The 13,074-nt window shown below is 35.6% G+C and overlaps 1 long non-coding RNA gene across 1 annotated transcript in view; it reads right to left on the bottom strand.

The window, feature by feature from the left end:
• Positions 1-3,206: 3,206 nt before the first annotated feature.
• The window catches only part of LOC114609758, a 77,909-nt gene continuing 68,041 nt past the window's right edge, over positions 3,207-13,074 (bottom strand). Inside the window, exon 4 of the long non-coding RNA XR_003709575.1 lies at positions 3,207-3,422. This is a non-coding gene — a long non-coding RNA (uncharacterized LOC114609758). The remainder of the gene's footprint in view (positions 3,423-13,074) is intronic.

The raw sequence follows: 13,074 nt of genomic DNA, 5'->3' as shown, positions 1-13,074 counted from the left end.
TCAGCTATTAAAAGTGAGGACATCATGAGTATTGCAGGCACATGGGTAGAACTATAAAGTATCTTCCTGAGTGAGGTAACTCAGACCAAAAAGACATGCATGGTTGCATGGTATGTACTTACTGATAAGTGGATATTCCAAAAAAGTACAAGATACCCATGATACAACTCCAAGAATGCATGAAGTATAACAAGAAAGAAGGCTCAAGTGAGGATGCTTCAATCTCATTTAGAAGGGGGAACAAAATAATCATGGGAAGTAAAGGTAGTGAGGGACCTGGGTAGGGGAGCAGGAACAGGTATGTAGGGAGACAGGAGACAAGCCTGAAGTAGAGGAGAATGAATGGAAATATACAGCTGTCAGGGTTAGGGGACAGGGAACTTCTAGAAAGTTCTAGAGACATGGGATGAGAGAGGGCCCCAGGATTTAGTGAAGGTGATCTTAGCCAAAATACCCAGCATGGGGAGGTAGAACCTGAAGAGACCACCTCCAGTAGATAGACAGTGCTCCTGTTGCGGGATGGAGTCACCAATTTGCCTTCAAAAATTTTGACCCAGACTTGTTCCTGTCTAAACGAAATGGAGGGAGGGACAAAAAGGGAGCAGAGTTTGAAGGAAAGGCCAACAAATAACTGGCCCAACTAGGGAACCATCCTATGCATGTACACCAAACCCTGACTCTATTACTCATGCCATGCTGTGCTTGCAGACAGGAGCCTGGCATGGCTGCCCTCTGAGATGTTCTACCAGCAGCTGACTCATACAGGTGCAGGTACTTACAGCCAACCTGATCTTGGGTGCCCGTATGGAAGAGTTAGGAGAAGGATTGAAGTAGCCTTTATTTTCCTTTATTTTTATTTTATTTTTATTTTATTATTGATTATTTTATTTATATACATTTCAAATGTGATCCCCTTTCCTGGTTTCTTTTTCACAAACCTTCCCCCTTCCCCCTGCTTCTATGAGGGTGTTCCCCCACCCACCCACCCACTCCTGCCTCACCACTCTAGCATTCTGCTACACCGGGGCATTGAGCATTCTCGGAACCAAGGGCCTCCCCTTCCATTGATGCCACGTAAGTTCATCCTCTGCTACATATGCAGCTGGAGACATGGGTCCCTCCATGTGCACTCTTTGGTTGGTGGTTTAGTCCCTGGGAGCTCTGGGGGGTCTGGTTGGTTGATATTGTTGTTCATCCTATGGGGTTGCAAACCCCTTTAGCAACTTCAGTCCTCTCTCTAACTCCTCCATTGGGGTCCCTGTACTCAGCCTGATGGTTGGCTGTGAGCATCTGCATCTGTATTGGTCAGGCTCTGTCAGAGCCTCTCAGGAGACAGCTGCTGTATTATGCTTCTTTCAGCAAGCACTTCTTGGCATCAGCAATAGTGTCTGCATGTGGGATGGATTCCCAGGTAGGGTAATCTCTGGATGGCCTTTCCTTCAGTCTCTGTTCCACTCTTTGTATTTTTCCTAAAGTGCCACTTTTCAAGTGTAGCCTTAATTTCTGAGCAAATAGAGTCAAAATTCAGAAAGCTATCTCCTGCACCTCTGCATTTTAGAGCACTGCCTTTGTTTTCTTCTAGCAGTTTCAGTGTTTTTGGCTTCTCAATGAGTTATTTGACCCATTTGGAATTGACTTTTTTTCGGGCCATAGGCATAAATCTAATTTCATTCTTCTCCATATTGACAGATATGGTCACATAAAGAGCAGTGGCACTCATAATAAAAACACCAATTAACTTGCCAGTGAGCAAATGGAAATTGTACAAAAGCCCATCTTCAGATGAAGAGCAAGCAATTTATATAACAACAAGAATGAAAAGAATGCTCAGGAATTTTAGGAGTTAAGAAGGAACACAGAAATTGTTAGGTATGGGAGAAAGAAGGGTAAAATGAGGTAAATACATTTCTTATATATGAAATTTATTTCTCAAAATATTTTAATCATGAATTAAAAATATGTGAGAACTATTTTTTAGGTATGTTTGTTACTTTTTTAGATTATAATTTACTTATACTTCTCCCTTCCCTTTCTTCCTTCAAACCCTTTCATGTACCCTTCTCCACTACTCCACTCTTTTTCAAAATCATTCTCTCTCTCTCTCTCTCTCTCTCTCTCTCTCTCTCTCTCTCTCTCTTTCATGGTTATTGCATGCATGTGCATGTATATACAAACATATTCTTAGATATAACTTGTTAAGTACATATAATACTGTAGGTATATATGTTTCCAGGGATGACCATTTGGTATCTCTTTCTTTAGTTGTTTGGGTGATGCTGAAACCTTTATGGCTCATTGGTTTCATCCTTGCCCAGCTCTCATGTCAATAGTCATGTTGATGAGACTTTATGGCTGCAGCTTCTGATACTACTGATAACAGTCTCACAGAAATTTTCCTGTTCTTTTGGCTCTTATAATCTTTCTGTTCCCTCTTTTGCAATGTTCCCTGAGCCTTATGTTGAGAACCGTTTTGTAGAGGTATCCTGTGAGGATGGAATCAACAACTGGTCATTTTGATTAGTTGTGTATTTTTACAGTGGTTTCTGTCTGTTATAAAATGCTTATTTGATGAGAAGTAGATGAAGATGACAATTATCTATGAGTATAAAGATAAGTGCTTATATTTATAGATCATTAGTAGGAGCTACACATACTTAGTAAATTGATGTTTATAGATTCTCCTCCAATAACTATGACTTCACTAGCACTGAGTAGTTAGTTAGATTTTCATTATCAGGTAGTATCTCCCTTTTCTTACGAAAATCTTAAATTCAGTTAAATAGCTATTCATTACTGCTATGCACTGTGACATTGTTGTACAGAATATAGTTATAATTTCATGCCCATTGATATGGATCCTAGGCATTTCAGCTATATTATAATGTTCATTGCCTTCCTATTTTGGAAACTTGCATGGCTTCTAGCTCCAAATCTTCAGATGTGAATATGTAACTTGTAGTAAGTACAAAAATCAGGAAAGTAAAATGGGACCATTGCCAGAATGGGCTTGGCAAGCAATATATAATGGGTTAACAAGGTACAAATCATTGAAATGGAATGGAGGAGACACCTTAATTAGGAGGACTGAAGCTCATACAGAAGACCTTGGAAGAGGGGTCAAGAAGAATTACAAGATGCAGGTGATAGAAATGATGAGAAATGGTGCTCTATATGAAAGAGGAGGGCAGTAAATACAGGAGAGTCACTATTTTAAGAATCAATTTTAATAACAGAAAAACAACAATATAGAGTTATTTTAATCATTTGCAGTATCATTTTATGCATGCATACAATACTAGAAAAAATTTAATCAAAGATCTGAGTCATTATTTTCTCCTAACAGATTTTTCCTTTATTTTTGTCTTCTGAGGTGTTTTCTCCAGGCTCTTACATACAGCAAAACACTTCTTTTGAGTGAGTAGCTGTCAGGAGAGAACAGATAATTTTGATCAGAAGTAGTTGTTTGTACTTTCTAACCAGAAACTGTATATGAATGTTACATTACCGACTTATCAACTTTTCCATTATCTACAGCTGTGAATTTGACAACTACCTGGGCTTCATTTTGTTGTCAGAACATATTTACTTATGTGGGAGTCTGCCTTCACTTTCTAGCTTCATTCTCAATAAGGACATTCACATTCAAAGTGCTTTAACAATGTCTGTTCTCTTTGTTCCTATTGGACAGCTATCCAGCCTACATTTGAGTCCATTTTATGACTCCTTTAAAAGTTTCTAAATTGTGTAGATGATAACGATGTCAAAAGGAATGTTCCTTATTCTAGTCAACAGCTAGAGCCCGAAGGAAATACAGAAAATTTTGTTTGCATGCTCGAAATGTGGTTGTTTACTTTAGGTTTGTGTGTTGTTCTGTTATTTAAGATTCAATATTGGAGACTGAACATAGGCCCTCATGCATGTTAGGCCAGTGCCTTTATCATTGACTATAAATCTAGCACCTTGAAAGTAGAAAATTAAAGAGATTCATTAGCTTAAAACATTCAGTACCAAAAGTAAATTCGACCAATTTTTAAAAATATTTACCTCAAAATGTATTCTTGGATAAAATACAGAGGAGACTTAAAGGAGTATTGTATAAGACCCTTTAGTGAAGTCACTATTTAGTCCATTTCTGAGTGATCTGTGATGCCTGTTAAAATATCAGTTCTGTATGTTGCCTATAGGGGAGTCAGGAATCCTCATGGTTCATAACATCACAGACACATATGATGTAGCTGAATGTTCAGATACACATACACACACAGATATATAGATATATGAGACATGAGATATGATATGTGATATATGATTGATATATGATTGATTGATACATGATATATATGATATGATATATGATATGATAAAAGATTGATTGATATATGATATATAATATATGATTGATATATGATATAAGATATATGATGATATATGGTATATGGTATATGATGTTATATGATATATGATGATATATGATGATACATGATGTTATATGATGTTATATGATATATGATATAGATGACCTATATAGCCTACACATTAATACTCTCAGGTAAATAATCAGATAGATTAAAATTAGATGTTTAAAACCAGAAAAAAATATGATAGTCAATAGTGACAACAAACTTAATTGAAAAAGAGTCTTTTAAATCAAATACATGGTAGTTAGAATGCATAGATAAGCTCAGGCTAGAATATACACGAACTTGAACATCAACTTAAAAAAATTGAAATAATTTCAGATATCAGCATTTAAACTCTGCCAAATAGGTCACTGAAGAACCATTGATTGGTTTAAATAAAAGCTGTTTTAGTAAGGTTAATGCTTTAGGAAATTTGTTCTGGCAGCAAAGTCTGACATGAATTGGAAGCAAAAGAACTTGAGAGATTCTATAATCAGAAAGCATCTGTTATTAATTGGCCAAGTAAAAGGTGATAAGTATCCACAATAACATGTTAGCACTGGGCAGGTTTAAACAGCATGCAAGAGAAAGACCTTCCAGGTACTACAGGAGTACAGAAGATGAAGGGGTGTGTGTGTGTGTGTGTGTGTGTGTGTGTCTAGAAAGGGCTAGAAGGTTTGGTACTGAGACCAAGGACAAATTGGATAGGCCATTGACATATGTGGAAAGGGAGTAAAGGATAAAAGTTACACAAAAAGTAAATTTGGATACAGTTTATCAGGATTGAGAAAAGAAATATCCAACAAGTATCCTGACAGGTTCTGCATACATTTACTACAGCATGAGAAAACAAAGATTTATGCCTCCTAAAATGATAACATGATTATAAATGTATTATACATTACTTTGAGAAACACACATATTTTTTCTGATGGAATAACAAAAATATATCAATATATCATAGGTGGTCCTTATCACTATAGTTTCATTAGAATTGTGTCATCTTTGTAGTAAAAAAAAAACCTGGACAGTCTTCTTAATTCTCCCTTTAATTGTATATTAAATGTCATTCTGTGTTTTCCTTTATAGACCAGGGTACCCTTTCTGGAGGAGACAATGGGGCAAATGCTGTGAAACTTTCTGTTTCATGCATAGGTAATATAAGCTTTTCTAATAGCTATTCAGATGGAGATTTCTGCTAACACCAAAGTCTTGGATGAGTTCAGAAATTCCAAGAGCAAGAACAGGCTCTAAAAAAATGATTAGAAGTTCTGACAATAGCAGAGATTGAAAATGATTGATTTATGAGTAGAAAGCCTTGTTTACTGTGAGTTTTTGAATGAGAAAGAAGAAAAAAGTGTGTTACCTCAGATCATTGAAATTAAGTAACTAAAAACTGACACCAGAGGAAGGTAAATTTATATTGCTTTGAATCATATACAAATACGGAAGCAGAAGTATATATTTTTCCGAGCCTAAAAGTTATTCTATGTGAATTTTTGATCTTTCAGGAAGTTTGTGATTTCTATTTTCAAACAGTCAATATATTTGAAAGGAAGCTTTATACCAACTAACTTGAAGTCTCTAGACAACAATAGGTAAAATGTGGACCATATATTCTTTCAAGAAAGTTCTATAATATAATGGCCAATAGGTTGGCCACCTTTAATTGACTATAATATTTTAAATTACTTTTTTATTTCTTTATTAATTAATGAGATTAATTACAGAGAAATATTTCTCTAAAAATACATAATAAAAGCCATTACTGAATTTACTCTCTGAAACATATGCAGATACAGAAATACTTAAACTATTTAGAATAAATTGGATGTCTGAAATGACATTTATTGGCCATTAAATCTGATTTTGTTTGTAGCTCCTATGCAAAGTAGTGATTGCTTCTCTAACTGCTTCACTGCCCTTTGCCAAGTTGTTTCAAGCAGCTCATTTAGGTTGGCTACACTTCACTTATAATATCCACATCTAAAAGATATTTTCTCACTGCTATCAACTTCTAAGGCTTGGTGGTTGAAGGTCATTTTTGTATGATTTCAGGACACTAAACTCACTTTTTCATAGAAGAAAAATTGCATAATATATGACAGTAGACTGTTCACCACTATTTTTTCAAGGGTCCCTAGAGAATTGTAGTGCATGAAATAAATACAAATACAATTGCTAGATACTACCTTTCTTTGTGCGGTACCTAGTGTAATTATAAGTGCTTGTGGAAAATGTTGGCTTATATTGAGCCTTCTCAAAATAGAGGGGAAAACAGCTATTAGACTCCTGCTGGAATTTAGGAAAACAAGCTAGTCTTAAATTCTAACAATCTGATGGCATCCAATCTTCCCTGCCCAATTATTCAAAGAAATATGTTGCTATTACATGTTTCAGTGTAATTTTAGAATCAGACATAGCCTCTGGCAGCGTATCACTTTGTTTTATCCCTGACTTACAAACAATATTTGGCACTTTTTTATTTTTAATTTAAAAAAAAATATGTGCCCTATAAAGATGACCATAGATGTTTTGCTTGTTCTGCCTACTGATCTCTCTAAGGGATCTGGTACTTAGTAAGTGCTCAAAAGTAATTAATAAATGAATTATCCTAAAAATGTCTTCTTTTAGAAAATTAATTTGTGGGTCTGGAGAGATGGCTCAGCGGTTAAAAGCACTGGCTGCTTTCAAGAGGTCCTGAGTTCGATTCCCAGCACCCACATGGTGGCTCACAACCATCTGTAATGGAGTCTGATGCCGTCTTCAGGTTTATGTCTGAAGAGAGCAATGGTGAACTTATATATATATATAATAAATCTTTAAAAAAAAAGAAAATTAATTTGTGCTCTCTTTTAATGTTCCTTAGCAGAGATCAGATCTAATTTATTTTAATATATATTAATATAAGAAGATAATTTAATATATATGAATGATTGTTTAGGTTATATATTTTAATTTGGGAATATATCAGTATTTTATTATATCAAGTAAATGATATTGAGTCCGAAAAATTATGGCAAATCATTTCACCTCTACAATATTGATAATTATCTTTATGTGGTGGTTAGTCTTGTTAGCCAACATGAATGGTATGGAATTAACTAAAAGACAAGACCTAGAATAATTGTGAATGTTTTCCTTGACCAAAGAACACCAATGTTAACTGTGAATGGCAGCTTTCACTGGCAACCCAGTAAGAAGGAAGTAGAATAAGGAAGCTTTACTTCCTGCTTGTCTTCCATCTTAATGGCAAGTTTATCTGCTTTTACTGATATCTCTTCCCTTTGCTATTATCGAAACCTACCTTCTTTCTAGAAAATTTTGAGCCTTCAAAACCATGTTAGGACCACTGACATGTTCTGACTCAGAGGCTAAGTGACTACTGGATTTTCTACTGATCTGAAGCAAGATAGCCATTGCTGGACTACCGAAAACATTGTGTCAAACATGCAAACCCACTTAATGCCAGGTACAGTGGTCCTGTGTCAAGATGGAAGCTAAAGAGCCAGTTAGACTAGTGTTTTCAACAGTGACCCACACAAGGGAATCTGTTCCTATCAAGGAAAGTGGCAAGGACCAACATTTGAGGTAGTCTTCAGACTTCCACATGTGTACAATAGAATACTTGTGCTCTCATACACATACACACATAGATACACATATCACATCCAGAAATTCTAAAACTACAATTTTATGATTTCAGAATCTTTTGGTAAATACTGGACAGATGTATAATACAAATAAATTAAAGTTGTAATACATACCAATGTATTGTAGTTTTCCTCAGGCTTTGGTATTTTGTATATAAATTTCTCCATGTTATGTTAAATATTTTAGTGCTTATTTTTATCAAAATGCCCTTTCTCCTTGTATACTTGAATTTTAAATGAGAGGGTGAATAATGAATACATCAGGAATTGCCTTCAGTCTCTCAAGTAAAACAGCTACATCACGTTTTTGTCAGTCTCTATTATGTCTATCATTTTTGGTTTCTTATTCAACAGATGGAGATGGAATTTCAATGTCCTGTTTTTTGAAAAAGATGACATTCAATATAATTAAATATTTTGAATATACTTCACTATAAACTATGTATTCTTATATACATGTAAGTTCTATGTATAATTTTATGATATGCTCATGTTCATGCATCAGTAGGCTCTTAAATAACTCTGCCTTTCCATATTCTCAACTCTTCTGCAGTGTATTTTTTTGTAAAACCAATAATAATATATAGGTAGTTCAATCTTTATAGTCATTCATGTATTCCTTGCTTTTGTCAGTGTTCTTAAGGATATTGTATTGGAAGGCAGCTACAGGAAACCTCAGATCATGCAGAAGAAATATTTCAGAAATTAGGGCATTTTGAGTAGCCTCTAAGATGAAGATTCTGAAACCTAAGCATTGACACTCATTATGGACACAGGAAGTATTAATATTTTGTCTAGAAGAAAACTATGTATTTGAGTCTATGACACATGTCAACTCTCTGGCTCTCAGAGAATTTGTTGCAGCCTTTGTACACTAAAAGAGACATCACTTGTACTCTAATGCATTAACCTGGACCCCCAAGATCTCTCAGATACTGGGCCACCAACTAGGCAGCATACACCAGCTGATAATGAGCCCCCCCCCCCATACATACAGCAGAGGACTGCCTGGTCTGGACTCAGTCAGAAAAGATACAACTAACCCTCAAGAGACTGGAGGCCTCAGGGAGTTGAGAGGTATGGTGGGGTGGGAGGTGGGGTGGGTAAGGACATCCTTGTGGAGACAGGGCTTAGGGTGGGAGGAGGTATGGGATGCGAACAGCCAGAGGGTGGACAGGGAGGAGGATAAAATATGGAGTGTAAAACAAGATTAAATAAAGTTTTATAAAAAGAATTAAAACGTTGTGGATGATCACACTGACAGAATTATTGGAATTTTTAAAATTAGCATGGTGTTACCATGAGCTATGAGTGTCTGAGAGAAGGCTTCAGGGAGAAATTGGCAAAGGATGAGGAGCTGCCCACCACTGTGATCACATCGCAGGTACAATAAGCCTTTGTGAACTCCAGAGCAGACATTATAGAAAACTAAATATGATTTTTAAAGATGAAAATACAAAGAATATTATTTTAAGGACTGGCATAGCAGATCAACAGTTAAAAGTATCTGTTGCAGAACCTGGCAAGTTGTATTTGATCCCCAAGACCCACATAGTGGAAGGCAAGAACCAACTTCCACAAGTTATCAACTGACAACCTTACAAATGTACATGCATACAAACACAGACACGTAGACACAATTAATGTAACAACAACAACCTCAAAAATGTAAAAATATGGCTGGAGAGATAACGCGTCAGTTAAGAGAACATAATAACATTATAGAGTACGAGCATTCAGCTCCCAGTACCTATGTACAGTGACTCACAATTGTCTATTCCTCAAGCTCCTCTGGTACCCCAGGTTTTCCCCAGTCATGTCTCTGTGTAAGTTTTAAATTGCTAATTGATGCACAAGGTCTCACCCTACTGTAGATGGTGCAACTTCAGGTCAGAAGATGCTGAGTTGTAGAAGAACATAATCTAAGCAAGCAATGGGCAGCAAGCCAGAAAGCAGTATTGCATTAGCCCTGCCTCCATGTTTGAGTTCTTTGCCCCAATTTCTCTCCACGATATATTAGTACCTGGAAGTGTAATAGTAGATAAAACCTTTCCTTTCCAAGTTGCTTTCAGTTAGTCTTAACACAACAACAGAGAAGAAAACTAATTCAGGCTTGTTGAATACTTTATAGCCATTAAATTAAAAAAAATGTTTAGCTATCTCAAACACTTGTTAAAAGCTAAATACATATGTGCTTCTGCATTGTGGTTGCATTTATGTCAAAATGAAAGATGTATACACTTGGGAAGTAAAATAAAGGAAAAGGCAGTGAACATCAACATACTGTTAGAATACCTAGAGTGGGATTTTAGTTTAAAAAATTCATTTGTTGTTGTGATATAATTACTATATTTGTTAATATATTTTAAAGTTTGCAACCACATTTTCCTGAACCAACTGCTGAATATAATAGGCTTTAATTAATGTATTGTTTTAGTCTATTTAGCCTTTGATATCGAACTCAGGCAGCAGTCATGGGCTGTTAAGTTTTATGACTCTATAATGACAGAATAGCTTCTCAAAGCGTAAGTGACCTCCAAATAGCTAGAAGATTTGCTTAGATTGTTTGCTATTAAACCATAAATAGTACACCACATTTTCAATAAATAATCTTATTTGAGTATGTAAAAGAGAATCTTTTACATGACATTCATTTGTTCTATGTTTCATATACAGAATGGGAACTAGAAATACTATGTGAGCTTGTCCAAATAAGTATATTACATAGAATATGTTTTCTTTCTGTGACAAAATTTTGATTGAACTCAGCTTGGTGAAATTTAGTTCAATTGGAATTAAATTTTCAACCCTTTATCAAAATTCTGACTTTGTAATTATTCTAAGTATAGATCATATATAAACATTGTAATTTTTCGAACAGTATAGGTATATGTGCAAGGACCCAGACATTATGAATTACTTCATTAGCATGCCTTTTATTGAATGGGTTAATGAATAGCCTGTGCTATGGTATAGGCAGAATCACTTCCTCAGAAAGATTGTGGGATAATATCTAATACTTGAGAATCTTTCCCATTACATGACAAAGTTACTGGCAAATGTCATTAAGGTAAAAGCTCTGGAGTGACAAGGTAATTTTGTATTATTTGAGTGCAATAAGTATACAAAATCTCCTAATGAAGAAGGGATATCTACTAGAAACCTTTACATAGAAGAGACAACTTTAAAGTTGGAATGCTGTTGACTTGGGAGTTTGAAGATGACACAGAAAACCTGTGACTATTAGATGCTGGATACGTGAAGAAGATGGTATCTCCATAGAGCCCCCTGCCCGAGTCCCAATGATTCTCAGGTTTTAGTGCAGTAAAGCCAAATTTGTACATCTGTCCTCTAGAATTATAAGATACAGGTTTTGGATTTCTACAGTTTCAGGACTCTAGAAGTTACTAGCTGGTGATATTCGATCTTATTATTTATGTCTATAAATTTCTTACTTTTCTCTTTCATAAAAAAGCCTTATTCCTTATGAACAAAGAGATGTACTAGGGTTTGGCTCTAGATCTGGAAAATTGCCTTTGACAGCAAAATTCCTAAATAACTATCAAATCGAAAAGAGATGGCACTCTGATATGAATGAATCTCATTTAGGCACTTACCTGCTTACTGAACAAAAGGCTTGACCCCGGTTGAGAGCAGAAGTGCTAATTAGGTTATACAGATGGTTCTTTCTAGCCCTTAGAATAAACATCTTTACCAAAGCATCCTTGAGATATTATCTACCCTCTGACCGCCCCCATTACTCTATAAAGAGTCCCTTCCACACTGACTCAAAGGCCAAAACTTACTGCTTCTCTAAGTAATTTTGCCAGTTTGTGATTTTGTTGCAATATGAAAGAAATGCAGAGAAACTCTTCTGGAACTTTCATCAAATGCTTGTCTGTAATTTCCACTTTATGACAAAAGTGCTCAGTATGAGGACTTAAAATACAAATTAGTTATTTCACCAACTCTTCTAGTTTTTCTACAGTATTATGTTCACTAATTGGGTGACTGAACTGCTCCTGAGTTAAAAATAGTTATTTCTTCAATACTCTGTTTCATAATATTGCAATGGAAGTATGCATATTTCACAATTCCATAATTTTAAGAAGTTTTCCTCAAATTAAGTGGAAAAATATTAACTTTGACCACTGTATGTCCAGTGAGTAGTGATTAACAGAGTCACTGCACATAGACATAGACTAGTGAATACATGTATGCTACAGGTCAATCCATTGATCTGGATGAAAACCAAGAGTGCTGGAAACTGAATTAATCATGTTTGTTTGTTTTGTATCTCAAATCGTAATTCATTCACACAGGGGTTATAAACACAGAAAGGCAGGATGTGGGGAAGGGAATGACACTGGAGTGTGGGTGTTCAGGGCGAATACAGATATCTTCAGAACCGGGTATCGACTGGGTGAAGGTTCACACATACTGAAGGCCTAAAATCAACCATAGGCCAAAAATCAGCAATAGGCCTGTCATACATGTATACTAACACCAAGTCTTGGGTCTCAGTGGAAAAACACTGAAACAGATGGCTATAAGCCAATGTAAACATGGCAGGATTCTTAAGGTCTGCATTTGATAATTATTTGAATATACAGAAGAAAGCATTCTGAATACAAAGATGGTTGTTGCACACTGAAAGGATACAGACCCCATAGTAGTCATTGTCCATCTAGTTTATTTCTAAAGATGAAAATTTGTTGACTCAGACTATCACTGGTTTTGGCCTTCATTTGTGTCTTTAGAGATACAGTTCCATTTATCATTGTACCTGATGAATTCTGTTTGTTTCTTTTGTAGTTGTTTGTGTGTTCTAAATTTTGTATTAGTTCTTTGAGAATGCCTTACAATGTGTTTTGAAAATATCCACTCCCCTCCAACTCCTCCCATATCCACCCTTCTTCATTTTTCTCATTAATTTATTTTTTCACTTTACATCCTTGTCTAACCATTACACATTCCTCTTCCCATTACTCCCTCCTCTTCTCCTAACAGAAGAGAAATCC

This window comes from Grammomys surdaster, unplaced genomic scaffold (assembly GCF_004785775.1).
Source record: "Grammomys surdaster isolate TR1022 unplaced genomic scaffold, NIH_TR_1.0 125982, whole genome shotgun sequence".
Classification (NCBI taxonomy): domain Eukaryota; kingdom Metazoa; phylum Chordata; class Mammalia; order Rodentia; family Muridae; genus Grammomys; species Grammomys surdaster.
This window is presented reverse-complemented; position numbering and strand designations above follow the sequence as displayed.